This window comes from Artibeus jamaicensis, unplaced genomic scaffold, assembly GCF_021234435.1.
Source record: "Artibeus jamaicensis isolate MK-2021 breed Jamaican fruit bat unplaced genomic scaffold, CSHL_Jam_final contig_685, whole genome shotgun sequence".
Classification (NCBI taxonomy): Eukaryota; Metazoa; Chordata; class Mammalia; order Chiroptera; family Phyllostomidae; genus Artibeus; species Artibeus jamaicensis.
The window spans coordinates 17,561,104-17,576,405 of record NW_026521924.1 but is presented as its reverse complement, the minus strand read 5'-3'; the positions used below and the strand labels follow the sequence as shown (position 1 = coordinate 17,576,405).

At 42.7% G+C, this 15,302-nt stretch overlaps 1 pseudogene; it reads right to left on the bottom strand.

Moving 5' to 3' along the window:
• Nucleotides 1-13,772: 13,772 nt before the first annotated feature.
• On the bottom strand, nt 13,773-13,844 carry LOC119063380 (uncharacterized; annotated as a pseudogene).
• Between the last annotated feature and the right edge of the window lie 1,458 nt (nt 13,845-15,302).

The window sequence follows — 15,302 nt, the reverse complement described above, 5'->3', positions numbered from 1 at the left end:
GACGTCACAAAGGGGCCCGCCCGCCTGTCGTCACTGGCGGGCGGAGCAGAGACCAATCCCAAGCTGCGGATTCCCCCTCCCTGCCTCCTCTCCACTGTTCCTCTAGTTAGTGGCTCCTGCCTGAGAGCCCAGCTCAGAGCCACTAGGCGCCTCCCCGAGAGACAACTGCTGGGAGATTGGGTCTACGGTCTATCACAGACCTCTCAGTGAGAAGGGTCCAACTCCTCCCAATGGGATCCCTATCTTCCTGCTCTCCTTTCTCATATGCCAGAGCCCTCACTCCTCCCTCTGCCCCCCAGATCCTCTCACCTGCATCCCGTATCCATGTCTCCCAGTCTGTACTACTCAACTCCACGCCACGTCCATAAACCTACATCCTTCCCACCACTTGTCTCCCTGTTTGCCCTCCCTTTTCTGTCTGACCTCCTCGACACTACACATTCTCTGCTTTCCCACCCCACTTCTCCTCAGCTGGATAGCTTTGAGAAGTGCAGTTGAGTAGTACAGACTGGGGGACTTGAATATAGGATGCAAGCACCTTATTCTGGGGCAGCGCCTGGGAGAGTAGAAAAGTTGGTTTGCTGACGGGAAATTTTAGGGAGTAGAACTTGGAGAGGAATTGCCTGGGGCTGAGTAAACATTGACCTAGAGACGGCTCTGTAGTGGAAGTTTACACACCTTATTTAATCTGTTGCTACCGGGGCTGGACAGAAAAATGACAAGGATTGGTTATTAGTCCCGATTTGTGTGCAGGGAAAATGAGGCTCACAAATTTTGCTGTTAGCATGTGGATTCATACTCAATAATGTGCATTGGTGGTATAGTGGTGAGCATAGCTGCCTTCCATATTCAATAATGCATTCATTTATTGAGTACCTACTGTTGCCACTGACAGACTATTAGCTGACATTTATCACTGAGTGCCAGGCACTTATGTGTTTTGATCTTCACAATAGCTCCCAAAGCTGGGCATTATCCCCATTTCCAAGGTGAGAAAATAGACACAGCCCAAGTGACTTCCCAAGATCACAAAGCTAATGTAAATAGCAGAGCCAGAATTAGAGCCCATAGTTTCTGGCCTTGACCCTTTCCGTTCTCTATGTGTGCCAGAATGTCTAAATCCCAGTGTGCTTCAGCCTTCTCCAGGAGACCTGGGCCCACTCCTGACTGCCCCAAACTTGTTGTGTGACTTCAAGATAGTCATATTACCTCTCTGGGCTTCAATTTCCTTATCTGTAAGCTTAACATGTCCAAGTTTTTTCCATCCTCAGGATTCTGCCAATCCTATTCTCTAGGCTTCCAGGTCTCCCAATGGCCTGAGAAATGCATAGAGAGAGACCACAAGTACACATCCTCAGAATCTCCAGGGCCAGAGGTTCTGGACTCTTAGTAAAGCAGGGTTGGTGGGGTTGGGTCTGAGAGCTGCCCATCTGGCCCAACAGGAGGCAGGGGGCGATTTAGGCCAGGGCTTCATGCTCTGCTGAGAAAATCCTGTCTCCGCCTAGTCTGAAACCCCAGAGGGACTCCTTAGGCCTAGCAACTAGGAGAAGGAGCCAGGAAATAATACCCAGAGGTTTCCAGGGGGAGGAGAGAGCCGTGTTTAGGCCCCAGGAGTGGTGTTTCCAAAGTGTCCTCAATCTGTGCAACCCTGAGCCTCTGCCCATCACATCTACTTCCTGTTAACCTCATACCCTCTCTTGACCTCTTTGCTGACTTAAACTAAATGATCACTAACATGCCTTTCCTGTCACACCACTTGCTTCTTCTAAAATCTTCTGTGGCTCCCAAAGTACCTCACTCCTGAACACAGCAACTGTGGCCTTTTATGAACCAGCTGCAGTTCTCTCCAGCTTCCTCCCCTCTACCTCCTCCTCTCCTACCTGTACCTTGTGCTAAGGTCAAACTCCTCGCTGTCTCTTCAGTACTCCCCACCAGCACATTTTTGCTCCACCTCTTCCTGGAATGACCTCTTCAGGCCTTTCTGAATTTAGATTATTCCTGTCTTCAAGATTCTACTCACCCCTCCTTCCTCTAGGTAGCCTTCCCTGTCCCCACCCATGTGTACAGAGCTTCCTTGGGACATTTATTTGTTCACTAAACAGAAAGTGATGACTAATTGTGTGTGTTTTGTGTGTCTTCCCAAGTGAATGGTTGGCATCTCAAGGGCAGAATCTCTGCCCATATTCTCCCCCCACCTGGCCTATGCTGGGTGGGGACTAATCAAAGGCTCAGTGGTTACAGCTCGAGAAAGGTGGCTGGCATAGAAGTCTACACCTGGCTCCTCTGCCCTGGGGACTGGATTCTGGTTCCCCAAGCCTACAGAAGAGCATTCCTGGCATATATTCTGATACCCTAAATGACCTGGATTCTGTTCCCAACCTTAGCTGAACCCCAGTACAGGCTGCTAGGGCAGATCCCGAGTCTTACAGTTTCTCTGTAGAGTCAAAGATACCCATGGAAGTAAGGGCCTGGGGCCCAGTGGAGTCCATGCTGAAACTCCTGAGACTGCCCCTCTACACTGCAGGGATTTATCATCAGGACCTTCAAGGAAACCTGATGGTCATCAGGAAACCTCAGACCTCACTTCATCCAAACTCCTTATTTTATAGGTGGAGAAACCGTGGCACACTAAGACACAGAGAGATCAAGTTGATTACTTAGAATCATAGGGCAGCAGAGCCATCAGCTGACACTGGCCCCAAAGAGTGGGCACAGTATTCTGGGCCCATCGCCTAGGCCTGAGGCCATTAAAAGAGGGAGCACCATGGTGGGGGTAATCCTGGAGTCTCATTTTCAATCAGATATAAGGTGCCACTCCTGAGTACATACATGGATAGACACGTGCAGCTATGAATACACATGAAGGCATCCATATACAAACATACATGTGCACATGAACTCCCTGCCCAGATTTTATGGGCCCCAGGATTGAAGATCAAGAGGCCACCTTTTTACTCCTGTTTGGGCCTTGGCCTTGCCCTTACCAAGCCCTGGAGGATCTCTGATAGCTTGGTGCCTCCGTACGTCAAAGGGCAGAGATATATCAGCCTGGGTGTGTCCTTCACAGGACCTTACATGCACTCAAAGGTATGAGCCTGCTGGAGAACTGGCTCATTGCTCCCCCCTCCCCACTTTCCCTCTAGATAGAGGGCAAGGCTGAGATGAAGCCAAATGGGTAGCTTGGAATCTGAGTCAAAACCAGCAAGGCCCTATCACTGTTCTCCAAGACCCTACTAGGTTTATAGAGTTAAACCAGTAATATTAATGATATTATTGGTATTTCTGCATGCTAGGTGATGTTCTTGAGCCCTTACCTGTTGATAATTCATTTAATCTTTACAATAATCCCCTAATATAAGTAATATTATTCCTCTATTTTTACTGATGAAGAAACAGACAGAGAGGGGGGAAAATTGAATTGGTAGAGCCACCTAAATTAACATACTCCCAAATCCCCCCAACAGATAAGCCTATATTTTAACAAGGGGCCATATCCCCTGAACTCTTACTCAGAAAGCTTTGCTGTTCAACCCAGAGATGTCTGCATTGAAGGTAACTGCGTGGAGAAACTGTGGCACACTAAGACACAGAGAGATCAAAGTCCTTGCTTAGACTCATAGAGCAGCAGAGCCATCAGCTGACACTGACACCAGGAAAACCATAGTCTGATTGTCAGTAAATCCAGATTTCAGTCACAGTTCTATAAATCCTGGGCTCAGTGCCTGGCCAATCACTTTCTTTGTCTGAGCTTCAGTTTCAGTTTCAGTTTGCAAGTCACTTTCTTTGTCTGAGCTTCAGTTTCTCATCTGTAACATGGCTGGCTCCAAGCTTTCTAAACAGCACTCCAGTACCAAACTCCAAGCACCTGGATTTGTACGAATGGTGGTGCTTAATGTCCTGGATGATGAGAAGTTGATGGTCAGTACAGGATTCATCTCAGGAAGTGGAGGCAGGTAGCAGGAAGCCAAAGTCCTGGCTTAGTTTTAGCCCACCAGCTCATGGTGTGAGGGTAGGGTGGTGACTCTGTTGTTCCAGGGATGTGCTTGTGAGTGTGGACAAGCACGCAAGCAAGCTGCTTTGGTGTGAGTGCCCTGCATGAATTCCCACATTTAGAACTTTTGAAGGGAAATGGTTGCATCCCTTCAGCTTTCAGGCTGAGGGGAAGAGAGTGGACAGCAGGGTTCTCTCTGCAGCAGGGTTCCCAACCCATCTTCCAGAAGCAAATGGGTTCCCAAAAAGCTCCGAGCACTGCCCTGTTCTGCTCACACCTTTTCCTTGCTTTCCTACCACCTCCAGATGCAATTCACACTGCTGGCCAGGCATCCTCTCATAGTACCTGGTACACAGTAAGCATTTAGTAAGTACTGATGGGAATTGAATGAAGCTGAACCTCATCCACTTTTTGGTCTATCAATACACACAACACATACACACACCTGTGCAAATGATTATAATCCAAACCACCACCTGTCTTCCTGCTTCTGGGATTTTCGCCCTTGTAGTTTTCCCCTCATTCGGAACCCTGTTCACTCACCCACCTCATCTCCCTGTGTTTAGACCCTCCCTATTCTGTAGGACTAATCAGCAGCTTGTATTTATTGAGCATTTACTATGTGCCTATAACCCTCCAGGATGGACACTGTTGTTATCCCCATTTTACAGATGAGGAAATTTGGGCTCAGCCTGCTGAAGCCCAAGATCACTGAGCTAATGTGTCAGTGCGTGTTTCTGTATATTCAACAATGTTTAGAAATATTGATTGTATGTGTATATGTGTACAATCATAAATAGCATAAAAATTATAAAGCCTATATGTGGAAACTGTACAGTATTTTTGCCTAACACTCCCACGTTAGCCTTGAAGGAGCAAACTGCCATGTTGTGGAGGCGGCCACCTCGCAAGGACCCAAGAGGGTCTCTGGAAGCCAAAAGTGGTCCCCAGCTAACAGCAAGAAAATGGAGATCTCAGTAACATGACCACAAGAAAATGAATTCCTGAGGCAGCCCAGAAACCAAACTTTCCCTAGTTGGGTCTGCAGAAAAGGACACAGCTGGCCAACACCTTGCTTTCAGCCTTTCGAGTCCCTGAGCCAAGAACCCAGATAAGCTGTGCCTGGACTTCTGACTTATAGAACTGTGAACTAACAAATGCGGGTGTTTTTTAATTTAGGATAGCACTATCTTAGTTATTTTAAAGACATTTAACTTTTAAATTACAGTTGACATAAAATGTTATATCAATTCCAGATGTACAACATAGTGATTAGACATTTATATACCATATGAAGTGATCACTCACTTAAATGGTTGTTGTCTTAAGCCCCTAAATGTGAGGAGGTTTGTTATACAACAATCAAAAACTGAAACATATATGTTAAAAAAGTTTTTTAAAAAGATTTTATTTATTTTTAGAGAGAGGGGGAGGGAGGGAGAAAGAGAGGGAGAGAAACAATGATTGGTTGCCTCTCACACATCCCGAACTAGGAACCTGGACTGCAGTCCAGGCATGTGTCCTAACCAGGAACTGAACCAGTGACCTCTCAGTTTGCAGGACAGTGTTGCCACTGACTACACTGACCACTCCATTCAGGGCTGAAAAAGTTTTTGGCATAAAAATGAAGAGACAGCTTGAGTTATTAATCTCACTCTGATATATTTTGTCTTAGTGCAGATAATTTTGTGAACCTCATAAAAATAGTGTTATGATTGGAAAAAGTCACTTTCTTTTGTTTCTTTTGCCAAAGTCATATGGTTGAAAATGAGTAATTTGAATATGTGGGATATATTCCAGGATATCTATTAGCCAAATGGCACTTCTTCCAGGAAGATCTCCAAGATCTCTCTGGGAGGAAGTAGAACTCCCTCCACAGAACTCCCAAATACATTGTCTGCCAGTCTCTTCAAGCACTGCTGTGCTCTCAGTCCACCACACTCTCAGATATACTTAACTGGGAAAGAAAGAAAGAGAGAGAGAGAGAGAGAGAGAGAGAGAGAGAGAGAGAGAGAGAAGGAAGGAAAGAAAGAAAGAAAGAAAGAAAGAAAGAAAGAAAGAAAGAAAGAAAGAAAGAAAGAAAGAAAGAAAGAAAGAAAGAAAGAAAGAAAGAAAGAAAGAAAAAGAAAAAAGAAAATAAAGAAATGCCTAGTTACTTTCTGGGAGACAGGTACCTTTTCTGTACTTGTGACTCATTCAGATATACACAGAAACATAATCAGAGACATTATAATATAGGGAAATAAGAACTAGAACAGTGGGTAGGCCAAAGTGCTAGGAGGATCTGAAAAAAAATGTGATGCAGGTGGTGATTCAAGGAAGGCTTCCTGGAAGAGAAGCCATTGAGAGAGATTTTGAAAGATGAGTAGGAGCTTGCCTTGGGGAAAATGGATTGAATGGCCTGGTATATCATTTCAAATCAGGATCCCTGCATCCTTATCTTGGTTCTGCCTTTGACTTGTTATTTGACTTTGAGTGACACTCTGTCCCTCTATGGGCCTTGTTCTGTCTGTACAATAGGAGCATGATGGGAAATTCCTTTGCTCTTTATTTTTTCTGTCCATAGCTTTCTAAGGAGAGTTTTGTCTTGTCTCGCTGCTTTCTAGGCTTTTGAGATGCAGAACTTGGGTAAGAGGATAGCTAAGTGAGAGGAAAGAGGGAAGAAAAAAAGTTAGGCTATGGAAAAAGGCCTAAGAGGGACAAGTTTTGAGGGAAAGTGACAGGTTAGGTGAGTAAGAGACACTGAGAGGCGGCAGTGGGGCGTGAGAAGATTAGAGAAAATGAGAGATTCTAAACAGTGTTGACATGATTTGGAGACCCTTTCATGTCTTTTGAGAGTTAACAAATATTAGAGTCTTTTTAAAATTACTTTTAGGAGTTAGACTATTGTTCTTAGATTGAATACATTAAAAAATTTTTTTTGAATAGGTTAAAAAGTGCATAATTCAAAATCCCACAGAACAAAAGGATATAGGTTTCCTTTCCATTTCCACCTCCAGCACCTTCCAATCAACTTCCACTCCCCAGGGCAACTGTTGTTACCAGCTTGTGTGAATTGCCTACATGTACATGTATGTATATGATCTCCCTGTTTTGAACACAAATGGTGGTGTACTATCCACACTATCTTGAAATTTGTGGGGTTTTTTTTACTTAACAATACAGCTTAAAGAGGAGTTCCTAATAGTACCTACAGAACTGTCTCATTCTTCATTACATAGTATTTCACCATATCACAGTAAGAATAGACTGAAGTTATGGAATTAGTCCTCTGTAGCTGAAAATTTAGTTTGTTTTCAATAAGTTTCCCTTATAATATAGTTTTTGTATTTGCCATTGAAGATGCTGAGCCTGAGTCATATGAGGCCCTGAGATTCATCTGGGTTATGGAGGTATTTGGGCTCAATGCTATCTTCGAAGATTCTGATCCATTCTCTGAATCAAGCTCTTCTCTCTATCCTTTCCCTTGATTTTACCTGCCCATCTTCTGGACCCAGAATGGCAGCCTCGGCCTTCACCGTGGTCTGTTCTCTGTCCTCAGAACCCCTCCTACTCCATGAGATCCTCCTGACCCTTCTCCCGACTCCCTTGATTCCAGCCAAGAGTCTACCTCCAGGAGCTTTGGGCAGAAAAGCCAGGGATAAAGTTTCTGAATAGAGTGTAAATATTTATTTGTCGATTTCTGGAGTGGCCTAGAGACTCCCTGCTTATTCTCCATTGCTTGTCTGATTATCTGCAGATTTTGCCCTCCCTTTCCGCCAGAGGAATTCTTCACTGGGTCTACTCTGCTCCTACAGACAGGCCCTTACCTGTGAACCTTAAAGTAACGTCTGCCTTATAGGAGAATAAACCCTCCTACCTGTAATGGAATTGCATGGAATGGTCATTTAGACATCACTTAGTGCTCTAAGTTTACAGATGAGGAAACTGAAGCCTGAATGAAGGAGAAGGACTTGCTCAGAGTAACAGAATGAGCGAGTGAAAGGCATAGGACAGGAACTTGAGGCTTCTACCTCCAGTTCTTATTGCTTCACTCTCTCCTAGAGTTCAAACACAGTCAGTCCATATTCTCTCAAAATCTAGTATATAAAGTTAACAGAATTGTGGCATATTCATCCAATGGACTACTACTAAGCATTTTAAAAGGAATACACTACTAATACCTGCAAAAATATGGATGAACCTCAAAACACCATGCTGAACAGAAGAAACCACATGCAAAAGAGCATGTACCATCTGATTTTATTTATATGAACTTCTGGAATGGGCAAAAGTCATATATACTGACAGAAAGCAGATCAGTAGCCGCCTGGGGGTATGTGGATTAACCACAAAGGGGACCGAGGGAGTACTCTGCAGTGACAGAAATGTTCAATATTTCAATAGTGGGATTGGTTACTTGGATGTATATATTTGTCAACACTCATTACACCTCAATGAGGTTGGATTAAAAAAGAATAAAAAGGCAACATTGAAATATAATTCCTCAAGTTAGTTGAGAAAATAGAATATGACCAGTGACCTACATGCAGAAAATCAACATTGACCAACTCATTTGAAGAGGGCAAAGTCAGCAGTTCGTAACTCCCAGGTCAGGTGTTTTTTTATCTTTGAAATGAAGTTGTCATAGACTTTGATTAGGACATCATTTTCCTTAGACTTTTGGTTTGAGAACTTTCTCTGTTATAACAACTGTTCCTGACTTGAGTCAGATTAGAAAGCTAGTGACTAATGCCTCCTTGCTCCATATCCAGGTGATTTATTGACTTGCCAGATTTAATTTTTCTTCTGCAGGAGGCTTCAGAGCTTTTTAGTTCTGTCCTTTTAAAAAAGTATCTGCACAAGTATTAATAATCATGGCTAATATTTATTGATTGCTTCCATTGCTGCAGGAGGTGTTCTGAAGATTTTTCACATAATCTCTCATTACAGTTTCACAACGAATCTTGTGAGGGAGCTACTCTTATTATCCACATCTTGCAGATTTAGAAACTGCAATGCACAGAGAGTTTGAGTTATCTGCCCAAGGTTTGACAGCTGCTAAATGACAGACGAGGGCATGAATCCCGTCAGCCTGATTCCTGAGATCGTATACTAGATCCCTACATATCTAGTTGGATGGATTCTTCAGATAACCTCTCTCCACTGAATGGACTGAGTGGAATGCATTTCGGGAGATGGGGGAAAGGGTGGTGGGGCATTGAAGGGGTTACCACAGAGAGGTAAGATGTCAGAGCCAGCCGTCCCAATTTTTCTGGACTGGCCTTGCTCAACCTCGCATTGATGAGGACCTCTGGAAATAGGACCCTAGAGCCAATTGGCTCTGGTTCTCAGCCCAGAATGCAAGGGAGAGGGAGCCAAGCAGGTGAAAGGTGACAGGTGAGGCTCTTTGGAATGATGCCAGGAGTAGCCCAGGTGCCTCCTAAGCCAGGGTGTCCTTGGGTAAAGCAGGTGGGACAAAGGATTCATAACATGAATCCTTCTTTCAGAAGGAAATAGCCTTACTCCCTTGCCTGGTGGTGGTTGTAATTCTATCTACCTAAAGTCTGTTTTTAGAAATGAAAATCTATTAAAGGATGCAACAATTCACATAAATACTTGTATAAAATCCAAGCAAGCAACATTTATAATTACTAAAAAATTATAAACAAAAAATTCAAACAATCAAGGTAAAGTCAAGTTCACCCTCGACCACCCCTCATTCAGTCCCAGGGACCCTCCACCACTGCCCCTAATTTGGACTGGATCCTTCTTTCCTTTTTGTACACAACATACGTATACACATATAGGAAGTGCTTGGTTTCATTGGGCTTGTTTTGCTTTCTAGGTTTAGAATTATGCTTTAATATTTTTATTTACTTAGTTACAGAGACAAGAGTTCAAAATTCCAAAGCTTCAATAGGAAATACAGTGAAAAGCAGGTGTCCCTCCCTCCCCGGTTCCCAACTATTCGGTCTCCTCACTGGAGGTAACTACCAACTCTAGCTTCCCGTGATTCCTTCCAGAGACATTCTGTTCATTTAAAATCCAATGCATATGTACAGATATGGTTTTTGCACATATACAGGGATATTGTTATGCCCCCTTTTTATTTTATTTTGTTTTTTTACTTTTCAGCATATCTTGCAAATCTTTCCTTATCAGTATGGAGAAAAACCTCATTATTTTTCAGATCTGCGTTGCATCCCATTGTATGTATGCATGATATTTACCAGTCTCCTAATGAAAGAAAGGTTGTTTCCAATATTTTATTACTACAGACAACGTTGCTATGAATATTTTATTTATTATCTTGCATGTTTATTTGTAAGATGACTATCTACGAAAGGGGATTAGTCAGTTGAGGTTATCTAAAAAGTTTAAGTAGTTTATGTAAAAGTAGCTTATTAACTTCTGGAAAAGTTGATAGGTTTTGTCAAATAGATTCCAGGAGGTAACAATTTATACTGCTTGTAGGTTTGTTTGTTGGCTTTTACATAAATGTATTATATTATATACTCTATGCTACAGATTCCCATTTTCCACTCAGCAATATGATTTGGAGTTTTACCTATGTCCTTGTAGATCTACCTCATAAAAACAAAACAAAACAAAAATACTGGTCTTATGGTTTCCCATTCTATGGCTGTAGTTTGTTTAGTTGATCACTAACTGATGGACATTTTGGTGGTTTTCATTTGTTTTGCTGTCACAATGTTCCAGTGACTATGGTGTGAAGAGAATTGACTCGGAGAAGTGAGTTGCAATATGATAAGTGTACATATTTCAAATTTATATGGATGCTGTTGAATTGCACTCCCAGATTATTGTGCCAGTTTAAATTTCTACTAATGGTGCATAAGAACTTTAGGTGTACATTTAGAACTGGCCCGACCTGGCTGAGTAGTTCACTCAGCTGGAGCATCATCCCAATATGCCGAGGCTGTGGGTTTGATCCCCAGTCAGAGCACATACAAGAGTCAACCAAAGATTCCATAAATAAGTGGAACAACAAATTGATGTTTCTTTTTCTCCCTCACTCTCCCTTCCTCTCTAAAATCAACCAATAAAAAAAATAGATTTTTTTTAAAAAGAACTGACCTGGGGAGGGATTTGGAGGAACAAATAGGAAGGACACAGGGACGAGAACTAAGGGGGGTGGAAATGGGAGGGAGGTGGGGAGCACGGGGGGGGGCTGGGATGGGAGAAATAGACAAAAAACTGTATTTAAAAAATAACTAAATAAAATTTAAAAAAAGAACTGGCCCTACATAAAGTTCAAAGTTCTAGTTATCACTGGGATCATCCAGGCCCTGAGACTCCCCCGCCCCTGCCCCCACCTACAGAATCTGAGTGGACAAGCTGAGTGTTGGGAAGGATGAACACAGACAGATGAGGGGAAGGTGTCTCCCATTAGCCAGGTGGTCACCCAGGCAACACAACCCTTTCCAAAGGAACAGCTTCTTCAGGAGAAAAGTGAGCTCCCCATTTCTAGGGGAGTCTGAGTGGAGATTTGGTCTCAGCAAACACACTGAGCACTTACTCTGGGACAAGTCTAGGGCTGGGTGTCTCGAGTCAGAGATGAGTCAGATCCAGATCCTGCTCTTTCAGAGCTTGATACTTACGGAGAAAATAGATCAGTCAACAGCCAGTGACAATTCTGTCTACTAAGTATGGAGTTGGACTTCCTTTCTGAAAATATCTGGAACTTCCTGCTACATAACACAAGGAAATGCCGGAAATAAAAACAATAAACATCCTTTTAAATGTACAACTGGACCTGCAATAGTTTGGATTTTAACAGACAATTCGGGAGCTGAAGCCTTGGGTTTATGTGAAGTTTGGGGTTGGAACTGAGACCCTTGATAAATCTAGGACCTTTGAAGGTCTTTTATACCCACAGTGAAAGAGTAGATTAGTGGGAAATAAGGAAACATCTGACTACTAGCACAAGAGACAAAAAAAAGTCCCTGTGTCCTACGTGTCTGTCTCAACTCCGTCTTTAGGTGGGGGAAGAAACTATTTCCTGAGAATTTGAAACCATGTGCCTGCCCTTAATGTGTCTAGGGTTCATATTTATATCACCTGCATGGCTGGGAATCCCTGAGGCTACTCCAAAACTCTCAGATGCTTAGCAGAAACAAATGCAAATCCTCTTTGGGTCTATCCTCCCTCCCCTGCCTCTGCTCCCCACTGCAAGCTACACAGAATTCCTAAAGCCCTTCCAAACATTAGCTAATTTGCAAGGAAACAACTGATGAAATACACAAGGAAAAAATCCACCATGACTAAGATTCAGCAGACACAAGGAACAAAGAATCAGACTCCCAGGTCTGATGACTTCAGGTAACAAAACTATCAGATAATGATCATTAAGTGCAGGACAGAAGTAGCTGTTAAGTGCTTTAGGAGTGAAGAGAAAGAACTGACTCCCTGATGGAATCAGTCTTCCTAAAGAAGAAACTTTAAGAATGGTCTTTGAAGGATATGTAGGACTTTGCCAAGTGAGGACAAATGCTGTTGGGAGTAGCCAGTGGGGTGTACAAAGTGGAATGAACCAAGGGAGTGACTATTGGTAATTTATTTTCTCAGGGGCAAATAGGGCAGAAAAGTGGGGGAAGAAGCAAGGTAGAGAGATAGATCATGCTGGCCCTTGTAAACCATCTTAAGGACTTGGTCCTTAAACTAAGTGCAAAGGAAAGCCAGTGAAGGGTTTTAAATGAAAGGTTAGTAATGTTCATTCATTCATTCTTTCATTCAACAATGGGTGTCAGGGATAGAGAATGGGTTGAGAATAAAGACTGGCAGCAGGAGACTAGTCGAGAAAGTATAGTAAACATCTAGATCAGAAGTCGTGATGACTTAGGGTAGTAGCAGTGAAAATGTGAGGAATAGGTGGATTTTGATCGATATTTAGGTCAATGCCTGAAGGTGAACTGTATACAAGGGATGGGGAAGTGGGAGGTATCAAGACTGATTCCCAGGTTTTGGCTGAGCATCTGAAAGATTGGTGGTGCCACATTCACAGAGATAAGGAATTAAAAAGGAAGAGTGAGTTGATAGAGGAAAGATCATGAGCTCAATTTTTAGATATTTGGAATTTAAAGTGGCTTTAGGATATCCCAGTGGCAATGTCTAAGAGGTAGTTTAATATATATGTCTGAATTTTAACAAGAGAAATCTGGGCTGGAAGTAAAGATCTGAGAGCCATCAACATATATAAATGGAAACTGAAACCAGGGAAGTATATCAGAGTCCTTTGGGAGGCTGAGTTCCATTGTTGTTTGGGTTAAGAACTTTTGGTGGCAAGTAACTAAAGACCTAACTCAAACTGGATTAAACCAGAAAAGAAATTTGGCTAAAATGGTCAGCCATAATTGCCTTCAGGCGAGGCTTGATCCAGTGGCTCAAATGTGGAACAAAGATCCAGTCTTTTCTAATTTTCCCAAAACGCTTCCCAGAAGGGCCCTAATTCTTGCCAGGCTCTCTGTCCACATGATGGTGTAGGGGAATGGCTCTACCAAGACACCTGTCCTCAGGGTATTATGTAAGGCCAGATCTCTGGTTCCCTTGGAACCTTACAGTACTCCAGTCTGAGGGTTGTGGAAGGATCTGGTGTGGGACTCCCAGTGGGCCTCACCAGAGATGCAGCCCAGAAACAAGAATTGGCTAGTGTAGGAGTTAAATGGTGTTTTCTGGGCCCCCTGCCACTACTGACTTGCTGTGTGATCCTAGGTCGGGTGCTGCTCCTCTCTAGGCCTTAGTTTCCCAGTCTGTGCATCCTACTAGATCAGGCCCTTCCTACTTTTACAATTAGCAATAATCGCGCCTTGGATAAACCTCATTGGCTACAATACTGCCACTGTGCAAAGCTCCTTCCTACTTTTTCAATTTTAAGAATGCCTTTAATTATTTTTCCCTACATGCCACTGACTTCCACTCACCTCCATTTGTTGACTTATTATTAAGTTGTGTGTGTGTGTGTGTGTGTGTGTGTGTGTGTGTGTGTGTGTTAATCCTTACCCAAAGACATGCTTATTGACTCTAGAGAGAGGGCAGGGAGGGAGAAAAAGAGGGAGAGAAATATTAATGTCAGAGAGAAACAATGATTGGGTATCTCATGCATGTCTGAACTGGGGACCAAACCCACAACCTAGGCATGTGCTCTGACTGGGAATTGAACTCATGACTTGTTGGTTTACAGGATAATGTTCCAACCAACTGGGCCACACCAGCCAGGGCTGTTTTCAAGTTTTTATATAATTTGTTGTCATCTGTTTAAAAATCTGCCAGGTTAAACACAGATCAAGATGGTGCTGTATCTTTAATTCTTTTTTTTTTTTTTTTTTGCTTTTATAGCAACCCTGATTTTTTTCCACTCTGTTCTTATGTTTTTTTCTTTTTTAAGTATATTTTATTGATTATGCTATTACAGTTGTCCCATTTTTCTCTCTCCTTTATTCCACTCTGCCCTGCATTGCCCCTCTCACCAACATTCCCCCTGCCCCCTTAGTTCATGTCCACAGGTCATACATGTAAGTTTTTTGGCTTTTCCATTTCCTATACTATTCTTAACCTCCCCCTGTGTACTTTGTACCTACCATTTATGCTTCTTATTCCCTGTACCTTTTCCCTCATTCTATCCCCTCATCCTTCCCGCCGATAACCCTCCATGTGATCTGATCTGTATTTCTGTGATTCTGTTCCTGTTCTAATTGTCTGCTTTGTTTTTGTTTTAGGGTTGTTTTTTTTTAGGTTCAGTTGTTGATAGTTGCGCATTTGTTGTCATTTTACTGTTCAGCTTTTTTTATCTTCTTTTTCTTAGATAAGTCCCTTTAACATTTCAGATAATAAGGGCTTGGTGATGATGAACTCCTTTAACTTGACCTTATCTGGGAAGCACTTTATCTGACCTTTCCATTCTAAAAGATAGCTTTGCTCCATAGGATAATTTTGGATGTAGGTCCTTGACTTTCAGGACTTTGAGTAGTCTTTCCAGCCCCTTCTTGACTGCAGGCTTCTTTTGAGAAATCAGCTGACAGTCTTATGGGCACTCCTTTGTAAGCAACTCTCTGCCATAATCACTTTGCTTTTTGGAGTAAAATAAATAAACTGAATAGACTGTATGTTTAAAGCCTGGCTCAGAACCTGGCAAGAGTAGGTGTTCAATAAATGTTAAAGGAAAAACTATCCAGGTATGTGGCTTGAAGCTGGTTAGTTCATATCTCAAAGCCTCAAATTCTTCCTCCTATGTAACCCACATATCATCTGGGATCTCTGATTTCTCAGGAGAGAAAACCACCTTGCTTGTTTCTTTATTATCTTCCTCCTT